This window comes from Ochotona curzoniae, unplaced genomic scaffold (assembly GCF_017591425.1).
Source record: "Ochotona curzoniae isolate NIBS_2020 unplaced genomic scaffold, NIBS_Ocur_1.0 contig_2688, whole genome shotgun sequence".
In the NCBI taxonomy this organism is placed as follows: domain Eukaryota; kingdom Metazoa; phylum Chordata; class Mammalia; order Lagomorpha; family Ochotonidae; genus Ochotona; species Ochotona curzoniae.
The window spans coordinates 452,448-462,978 of record NW_024465553.1 but is presented as its reverse complement, the minus strand read 5'-3'; positions in this window follow the sequence as shown (position 1 = coordinate 462,978).

Here is a 10,531-nt window from a genome sequence, read left to right as displayed (position 1 = left end):
GTCACTGTCAAGGAGCTGGGGCAGAATGGTCAGAGCGGGTCTGTGTGCCCGGCCTCCTGGAGGCACTGGTGGCAGGGGGCGGGGCCGTGAAAGGACCCCTGGCTGGCCCAGCTCAGGTGTCCGTCCCAAGGGGCCCTGCTCCCTCTCCTGTGGCAGGCAGCCTGGGCTGGCTCAAAACTGCCAGCCTCACCGCCCCAGTTACTCCCCACTGTGTTGGCTCAGAGGCGCAGGCGTTGGCCCCACAAATCCCAACTGTGGGGCCTCCTCCCAGCCTCTCCCCCTTTCTTTGTTTATTTCTACCCCAGCCTGGGGCTGGAGCCGAGCAGGTGGCTGAGGTGACCCTCCATGGGCTCTTGGCCTCTGGAGCAGCCTTTGTCTGCGTCCCAGCCGGGACAAAGCACACTGCTGATGGGAAGCAGGTCCAGCTCCCCTCTCAGGACAGGAAGGGGCTGGACCTGCTGGAGGACCCCCCGAGCTGCTACCTGAGAGTTCCTCTGGGTCCCTGGCTCCCGAGGCTGCTGCCCGCATGGCAGCCAGCCTCCCCCTGAACTGTACCCAGGCCACTGTCCCACAGGGAAGTCTGCCAGCTCCTTGGATCCCCCATCGAGCCTGAGGCAGCCCAGGGGTGGGGCTGCAGCCGGCCCCTTGCCTGGGCAATGTGAGGCTGGGACTTCCTCCCTTGTATAAATGTAGTCCTGTCAGTCCACAGCGCCCTCAGTCCCAAGAGGACAGGGTCAGAAGGGCTGCCCACACCAGGGCGCTCTCAGGGGACTGCAGGTGGCAGGCCCAGGCCGGGGATGCCCTGGACAGGGGGCTCTGGTGGGGGGGTGGGGAGCTGCCTGTGCACAGTTGTTGGGGGTGATCCAAGAGTCCCCAGAGCCTGCCTTCCTCTCGCTCCACACACACCTGGCATGCTTCTCCCCCACCACAGCCAGTGGCCCCCAACCTTTGCCTGGGGTCATGTGTTTGTACCTTATAGGGCTTTCGGACAAAAGGGGTGCAGAGCGGACGCCAGGCTCTGCCCTGGGCACCACAGCCTCCCCCTCAGCCTCACTGTCACCAAACCTAGTCCCTGCTGCCCCACCCACACCAACTCCCCCATCGCCTCTGCCTCGTCCCCTTTGTGGAAGAAGTCCCTGGAAGCTGACCCTGGCCCCAGAGCTTCACCCCCTTCTCGTTGAGGCTGGGGGTGCGAGAGATGTTCTTTGCCTCTCTGCAGCCTTCCAGTTCCTGGGGTGCCTCCCCTGCCCCCAACCCCAACTGGGAAAAGGAACAGTGCTTCTGCATGACAGCAGCATGGACCCTGGTGCACAGCGCTGGAGCAGGATGGGGTGTGTGGATGCCTGGCCACAGGCTGCCTGTGTCCACAGACACGACCATACACCCACATGGTGTTGGGGGGAGATAGGCTAACTGTCGCCAGACCCCTTGGGAAGGTCTGTAGGTGGGCACAAGGTGCTGGGCCTGGGGGCTCCCCCTCCCCACCCAGCCCCAGGTCTATCAACAGAGCCTGAAGGAAGTCGAGGAATGAGGCTGGGGCCCTTCCCAGCCTGGACCCTGCGGGCAGTCGAAGCCACTAGCTCCTGGGCTCAGCCTCGGGCTCTTCTCAGAGGCCTTGGCTGTGGAGGCAGTGTCCCTCCCTTTTGCCTTCTCCTCTGCCCTCAGTGGACCCACCAGGGCCTGGACTGTGGGCAGTCAGAGGTCCCTTGCCACCTGCCCTTCTGCAGACCCTGTGGTTGCCAGCAGGAATGGGGACAGAATGGCCCTACCACCAAGCCAGAGCAGCCATTCTGTTCCCTTTTCTGTCCCCGGCGCTGCCCCCTCACTCACTGCAGGCTCTGGCTGCAAGTATCTGGCCCCTCTGTGTACCCTAGCCCCATGCTGGGCATGCCATGGGCACCAGGCCAGCGTCACCCATGCCATCCCCTGTCAGTGCTCACAGCTATACCTCCCACTGTCCCTACCCTTGTGCAAGGCCACCCCGGCCTGGCTGTCCTCCCCTCACTCCCTGATCAGTCCCAGAACCCCACTGCCTGAGACATGGAGCTCTCCTGTCTGCTGCGCTCCCAGATGCCCGCTGTGCCAGGCTGCCCCCACAGTTGCCTTCCCTGCGGCCTGAGGTGGTCATGGGCCAGGACCTGGCGCACAGCCCTCTCTGGTGTAGGGTAGAGGAGGCTCGTCATTTCTAAGATTTATTTATTTATTTATTTGAAAGAGTGACAGAGAAGGGGAGAGACAGAGCACTTTCATCCACTGATTCACTCCCCAAAAGGCCACAGCAGCCAGAGCTGGGCCAGGTTAAGCCGGAAACTCCCACGTGGATGCCCCTTCCTCTGCTGCTTCCCCAGACACCTCAGCAGGGAGCTGGGTGGGAAGTGGGGCAGGCGGGCCTCAAGCAGTGCCCACAGGAGATGCAGTGCTTCAGCCCACAGCACCAGCCTCCTGGCAAGACCTTAACACCCATGGTTACATGCCACCTGCCCCTGGGTCACCATGGGACACTGCACTCCCACTGCTGCAAGAGGAGGAAGACGGATCTGTACACAGGGGCTTCATCCCAGTGAGGCTGCTGGGCCGGGGATCCCACCATGCTGGTGGTGGGAAAGCCAGGGGACAGTGTCAGGGAGCCGGAGAGGGCCAGGGGGTCAGCTGGTGTCAGGATACCCACATCTGATCTACTCCGGCCACCTACATGGGGTACTGGAGGGAGCTCTAGGTCCCCAACCTCTGCCTCGCCCAGGCCCCAGCTGGTAGGATCTCTCTCTGCCTCTCACAGACACAAACAGGTAAATACATGGGAAACGACAGGGGGCTGCTCAGAAAACGGCAACCTCAGCCAGGGACACTTGCAGATCAGCACACCACTGAGGAGGTTGCTGCCAGCCAAGCACCCTAGTGGCCTCGCCTCGTCAGCCAGGACCGGCACTTCTTGCAGCCTTGCTGGGCTGCCCATGCCAGCTGTCCACTTGCAGAGCTGCACAAGGGCACTGTCCCTGTCCCCAGAGACCAGCCCTCTCTGGTGGGCATCAGCGGCGTGTCATCTCCACGGCCTCCCTGGCCAGAAGATCACTACATGGGGGAATTCAGGCCTGTACTAACTTCAGTGCACCTCACTGCAGAGCAGGGTCCACGTGACAGGCTCCCCAGTGCCCGGACAAGGCACCCGCGGTGCCCTTGGCAGTGGTCAGAACAGCCAGCACCGATGCAGCATGCTCCACGGTCATGGACCAAGTGGGTGGACAAAGTGTTTGAGGCTTCCAGACTCATGTCCTGGGCGGGACCCAGAGTGAGGGAAGACTGGAAGCCCTGCCCCCAGCCTTCCCCCACTCCTCTCCCACTGCCAGGCCTGTGGACCACCCCCTCACTCCTGCTGCCTCGATCTGCAGAATTCGGACCCGTGCCTGGTGCCCCTTCCTGTCTGACCAGTGCACTTGCACTCCCAGGTGGCTTGACCTGGCACCCCTGTGCTCCGGCAGGTGCTCCCGCGGGATGCATGGAATCCCTCTGTTCTTCACGGTAAATAAAAGACACCCCAGACACACCGCCGTTCGGAATCCCTCGGGGGGCGTGTCCACTCATGGCGGCAGCACGTGGCCTCAGCCCCACGCGGGAGGCTGTGACCGAGCCGGTGTGTGCTGACAGCCCAGCAGCCTCGGGGTACGAGGCCCCGCCCGGCTTGGCCAAGGGGCGCAGGGTGCGCCGGGCCCAGCCTGCCCGCACTCGGGTCGCCCTCGGCCTCCGCCCGCTGCGGACACCCGGAAGCGCCGCGCCGCGCCGCGCACGCGCACTCCGTCGGCCTCCCCTCCCGCGGGAGCCGCACGCGGTGTTGCAGCCGGCGGTCCCTCCGGAAGCGAGGGCGGCAAGCAAGCGTGGTTCCGCCGACTGCGCGGGCGCGTCCGTGGGCACCGGGTCCCGCCTGACTGCCCCGGGCTGGGAGCGAACCTGCGGCCCGTACGTCCTGCCGCAGGACCGCACAGCCTTGAAGCGTGGCCGGGGTCCCTTTCCCTCGCCCGCCGCGGCGGTGGCCGCCCCGTGCGCACAAGGCCTGGGCTGCTGACCTGCGTCCTAGGGCTCCTACGGTGGAGGAACACGCCTGTGGTTCTGCTACAGGACACCAGGCTTGTGTCCTCCCTCTGCCTCCACGGAGAATGAATGAGTGACCGCTGAGCCCGCTCCATCGGCGGTCAGGAGCGGATCAGGACGCGACCGGCCAGAGCTGGGGCTGTGCCCTCCTGTCCCTCTCCGTCCTCCGCACCTTCTGTTTTCCACCAAGCAGGTTGCTTGTTTTAGAATTATTTATTTTTATGAAAGGCAGAGAAAGTCAGTGCCTGCTTTCCCTGGTTGCTGCCCAGATGGCTGACCGTGGAGGGGCCGGACCAGGCAGAGGTGAGCAGGCCTGGGCAGCCCCCTCCTGCCCACTCCCGCGGCTGTGCTGAGCTCCCAGGGCCACCACAGCTACGCTATTGGGAGTGTGCTGTGTGCTTGTAGCGGGACCCCCTGGGCCCCAGTACCCCAGTGACCCCAGACACAGGGGCACCGGGGCCCGAGAGCCGCTGGAGACTGCGTGGCACCAGGGAGTCCAGCCTGTCCCTATGGTCAGGGACACATCACAGCCAGGAGCAGGGGTGCTGGGCACGTCCCTACCTGTGGCCTGTCCCTGCTTGGAATGTCCAGGTGTCATGCTGGAGACCCGTATGAATGGAGGCTTGATGCCTCAGGTGCTAACTGGCTTGAGAGCTGGGCCAGGGCATGGCGCTTTGCTCTGAGGACACCGACCACACTGCATTCCTGAAGACACGCTGGAGCAGAAATGTCTCCACTCTTGCCTCTGGACAGGGCAGCTCCTGCGGGGGGGCGGGGAAGGATGGGGGTACAACCTGCAGGCGCTTTGAGTCCCAGTGGCTGACGCCACCCTGCCCCTGCCCAGAGCCACTGAGTCCAGGTGTCGCTAGTGAGCCAGGACCCAGGCAGACAGGTGGATGGGTGGGCGGAGCACACACAGGTGGATGACTCCCCCATCTGAGCAGCCGGGCTCAGGCTCTCCCACACGTGCCACCTGATGGCGCTCCCCCTGACCCCCAGCCAAACAGCAGCAACTGAGTATTGCCTGCGAAGTCCCCTTGCCCCGCCTGGCTGGGGCGGAGGGGGGCGGGCGCAGGCTCAGAGGGCAGGCATTCACCCTGCCCAGAAAACCAAGCCAGATGCCTAGTGGTACAACCACTACTCAGCACATTGTCACTGTCCCCACTGCTGGCCGTGCTGGCGTCAGCCCTCCTGAGTCCCTGGAACCACTGGGAGGTAGCCCTCAGCGGCAGTATGCCCCAGCACTTGGGTGGACCTGGGTGAACATAGGTCCCCAAGCCAGAAGGGGCTCAGCCCACGTCTGCAGGCCCGGACAGGAGCCAGCATTACCGCCTGCCTGGGGCTGCCGCAAGGCTCCCACAGCCTGGAAACCTGAGTGGGACCAGCCTGGCTACCGGGCATGTGGATCCAAGCCAGCCCCACCAGAGGAACACAGCTGCTGCTCATGCTTTTGGCCATCCAAGAGGAAGGCCACTCTGAGGACTCACATAGTGCCAGGCTTCCCCGTTCCACCACTGCAGGGCCAGCTCCTGGCAGGGCCAGTGCACGTCCCTGTACCTTCATGAGGCCTCTGAGATTGCGCCCGGGCTACTGGCTCAGGTCCCTGCTGCTTGGCCCAGCTCCTGCTCAGGCACCAAACAGCCCAGTGCTTGGGCCCCCACCCACAGGGGAGACTGCGTGGGCGCCTGGCTCAGCATGCATGCTGCGGCCATATGAGGAGTGAGCCAGAGGACGGAAGAGCTCTGCCCACCATTCTTCTTTTTAAAGATTTATTTATTTTTATTGGGAAGGCAGATATACAGAGAGGAGGAGAGACAGAGAGAAAGATCTTCCATCCAATGATTCACTCCCCAAGTGGCTGCAACAGCCAGAGCTGAGCTAGTTCGAAGCCAGGAGCTTCTTCTAGGTCTCCCACATGGGTGCAGGGTCCCAAGGCTTTGGCCTGTCCTCGACTGCTTTCCCAGGCCACAGGCAGCGAGCTGGATGGGAAGCAGAGCCACCAGGATTAGAACTGATGCCCATGTGGGATACTGGCACTTGCAAGGTGAGAATTTAGCTGCTGAGCCATTGCACTGGGCCCCTGTCCATCTTTCAAAACAAATAAAAAACAATACAGCCTGCCTTGTGCATGGTTACTGTCCTCAAGTTCCTGCCCCTTTCCCCACAGCAAAGCCCAGAGCAGAGTCCCTCCCCCTTGGCTGCCGCTCCCAGGCTGGGCTCCCGCAGGGGCCCTTGTTGTCCATCTGTCTGCCTTCATGCTACATTGGAGTGTTGGCCCCCAAGTCCACATCCTCCCAAGAGGCAGCACATGGGCACCCTGGTAGGTGCATGTGGTGAGATGTCCACAGGGCTGGCACACAGTGGTGCTCACCATGACACAACCTCGCCCCTTGCCCGGGATCAGGGTTGTGGACTCCACCCTTCCTCTGCCAGCCCAGGGCCCTCTTTCTGTCCGTCCTCTTCTCTCCTGGCTATCCTGAGTCACCAGGGCATTGCTCATGGAGTAGGAGTCCGCACTGGGACACTTGCTGTCACACAGGCATCAGGGCTTAGCTGGGCACCCACACTCAGTGGCAGGATCTTGACGTAGTGAACCTGGACCACCTCTTCACTTGGTGGGCACCGGGTGGTGGAGTGGCTAGCCAGGTGTCCGGCCTTGCTGAGGCAGCTTTCCATGTGCCCAGGCCAGGGTGTCCCTACATTGCTAGAATTCCACACTGCCCTGCCTCCCATCCCCCAGGACTGGCTCCTTAGCTGGAGGGCTGTGGCTACCTATGGGGTTTGGCAGAACTGGGCTCTACAGTCCTGTGCACGCCATGAAGGCTGCTCCTCCTCTTCCCATCCCAGGCCAGCCTCCTGCACCCCCCCAAATCCTGCCCCCAAGCAGCTCCTTTGACCGCCCCTCTCCATCAGAGAGAGTCCACAGGCTCTCCCCACCTCATTTGCCTGTGGGACCCTTCCTCCCCTGGCTATGCCCCAAGATGCAAGACCCATAGGGTCTGACCAATGGCCCAGCAGGGTGGTTGGGCTTCACTCTGCAGGAGGCTGGCATGCACAAGGCCTGGCATCCATTCTCACTCTCGATGACTAGGCCCCTGTGCAACTGTCTGTTTAAGAATCTGTAGAATCAGGCCTGGCGCGATGGCCTAGTGGCTAAAGTCCTCACCTTGAATGCACTGGGATCTCATACGAGCGCTGGTTCTAATCCCAGCGGCCCTGCTTCCCATCCAGCTTCCTGCTTGTGGCCTGGGAGGGCAGTCAAGGACAGTCCAAAGTCCTGGGACTCTGCACGGTGTGGGAGATCCAGAGGGGGCTCTGGTCCCTGGCTTCGGATTGGAGTACAGCTCCAGTCATTGCGTCCATTTGGGGAGTGAATCATCAGACAGAAGCTCTGTCTCTCCTCCTCTCTGTAGATCTAGTTCAGCCTGGTGTGCTGACCTAGTGGCTGAAGTCCTTGCCTGCATGCACTGGGGTCCCATATGTCCCATCCGCTCCCTGCTTTTGGCCTGGGAAGGCAGTAGAGGATGGTCCAAAATTTTGGGACCCTGCTTCAGCATGGGAGACCCAGGAAAGGCGCCTGATTGGCCCAGCTCTGTCTGTTGTCATTTGAGGAGTCCTGCAAATGTGAAACTTGGGGCCCAGTGAACATGCAGAAGGTGCTCTCTCACCCACTGGAGGGCATCAGCCATCTGTGACGGCCTCTTCCTCACATTCCTGTTTCATTTATTTGAAAGAGAAAGAAAGAGCAAGAGAGAGATCTTCCATTCACGGGATCACTTCCCAGCTACAGTGGTCATGGCTGGTGAGACTGGAGCCGGGAGGCTGGGACTCCGTGTGGGTCTCCCACATGGGTGCAGAGTCCGTAGGTTGAGACGAGCTCTCCAACCAAGTGACAGGTGCCTCTGCCCATGCCTGTCCTTCAGCCTGAGGAGTGGCCCTGGACCCCAGCAAGTGGGGTGCATGTGGATGAGGGAGACACCCCTTCATCTTCTCCACCCGCCCCCGCCCCCAGAGCAGTTGCAGGCATCAGGCCTGAGGACACACCCACGGGAGCCCCGCTGAGGAGTGGCCTGCAGAAAGCTGGGCCACGCACACCAGGGTGCGTCCAGCCCCAGGCAGGATTTTTTGCTGCCTTCTTTCACTCAGCAAGAATAACAAGTTTGTGCGTTCTGGGCCACAGCCAGAATCTGGCCTGGTCTCACCTTCTGAGGCACAAGGTAGCTGCTGCAGCTCTGAGCAAAGGCAGGGGATAGGGGAGAGTCCCTGTCCTTAGGGGAGGCTCCCCAGAGCTCAGCGAAGTCAGAAGTCCTGGGGCTCATGGGCCTCAGGCCCATTCCTACACAACGGCCAGGGCCTCCTGGACAAGCCTGGGGGCAACCCTGCCAGGCTTGCTAGATGAGCCTGGGGGCAGGTGGGGGGGGGGCGGCTTCCTGTGCTCCTCTTCCTGTGCTGGGCAGGGGAGCTGGTGCCCAACCCCGCACAACCCTGTGCCCCCCCCCCCCCGTGTTCTCAGGTCCTCTCCTTCTGCCCTCCCCACCTCGCCCTTGTGCCAGAGGACAGGGCAGCCCCAGCGGCCCAGGGTCTCAGTGGCTATCTGAGTAGACGGTTCTTAGAGTTCCCGTGAGGCTGATTTCCGGGACAGGCACAGGCAGGCAGGACTTTGTCAGGGCCTCTGGAAGGTGCAGCAGTACCCCCCCTTCCCCCCCCCCCCCCCCCGCGTGGCCTCTGGGCCTTCCAGGTCACTGAAGGGAAGGCAGCCAGTGCTGAAGCTCCATCCCCATTACAGCAGGTGGAGCGCCTGAGGGGTCCCTGTCCCTGCTCCTGGAGGACAGGACACTTCCTTCTATGCTAGGCTGGCATGAGGCCCTCAGAGTGCGGGGTACAGATAGATGAGGATGTCAGCTACTGCCAGCCCTGGCCGGCCCCAGACCCCCAAGGCTGCTGAGTCCAGGGTTTGGGGGAATGGCTCTGTGGAGAGGGAAGGCCCTGCCTCCCCACCTTGTGTCCCCTGGGCTCAAGCCTGAAGGCCTCCGGTCACGTCCCTGCCAGCCCTAAGGAAGACCCCTTAAGCACACCACATTGTGTGCCCAGGTCCTCACCGAGAGGGTGTGGCAGCTCTGGGAAGCTTGAATGAGTCCCCCTGGGATGTGAGGCACTGGGTGGGGTGCCCTGGGAGAGGTGCACTGCTTTTGGGTGCCCTGCCCAAGTCCTCCGTGAGTCCTTCTGATTACTCACTATGCACTGTCTGTTCTCTCAAGCTGTTACCTGACACTGTCAATTCCAGCAGGGACAGGGAGGGGTGTGGGGGCGGGGGGCTGGTCCTTACCCTTCCTTGCTCTTTATCCCGTCACTCCTAACTCCCCTCCTCCTCATTTAAAGACCCCTTGGAGATCCCTTGGGAAGCTTGGCAAAGCTGGGAGCTCCTGGTTTGGTCCTGGCCAGGAGGTCGCTGTGGGCACCTGGGATCTTAGGAGCTGGTAGGTGCCCACCCTCCACCTGGGTGCGGCTCAGCATTCTGGAAGGAACCCGGCACAACCAGAGGAAAGCGTTCCTACCCAGGCTCCTTCGGCCAACGGGAAGTGCCCAGCAACCATACCCCTGGGGAAGGGACAAAGTGTGCCCGCTGCCCTCCTTCCCCACAGTTCCCTCAAACAGACCCTGGCAGGTACCAGGCCCACCAAGCACTCCAGGGACCCCTCCCCCCCAATCCTTGCAGGGGCAGGTTCTCCTGCGGCCGCTGCCTGGTGCCTAGGGATCACCTGGCTGCGGGACAGTCCCCTCGCCTGGGGGCGATCCGAGCCCCACGGGCACCTCAGGCTGTTTGCCAACGCAGAGGCAGGGCAGCGTTCTGCTCGTGCGGGTGTCTGGTGCCATGGGCGTTCGCAGCCCCAGCTCCGGCCAGACAGGAGGCTCTGCCGGCACTGCTGCCTGCGGTGGCCAGCAAGCCAGGCGCAGGACACGCCAGCTGCGCCCGGGACAAAGCCAGGGCTCCGGTCTGGAGCACTCCTCACGTCACCCCGCCCCCACCCGGAACCCGGTCCTCCTCCCACGTTCATCCTTGCCCCTCGACTGTGGGTCTCTGGGCGCCGGGTGCAGCCCCCCGCATCCGCTAGGCCTGGCCCACTTGCGTGACGAGGCAGAAGGGCGTCCGCAGCCACCTCCCTGAGCACCCCCACTCGGGCCCGAACGTTACGGGCCTGCATGCGCGCCGCCACGACTCTGCGGACCTCGTGGACCCTCTGTCCCTCCTTGGGCCGCCGGGGACTAGGGTTGGGGGGCGAGGGCGGCTGGGGCCTGTGGGGCGCTCGCCTGCCCGTGGGAGCCGCGGGGCGGGCCCCGGCGCGGTGACGGGGACGGGTCTCCGCCGCACCTGGCCGCAGCTGCCGGCGCTAACCTGCTTTCCGGGGCCGGCCCGGGGCGGGGCGCGCGGCGGGGCGGGGCGGCCGCC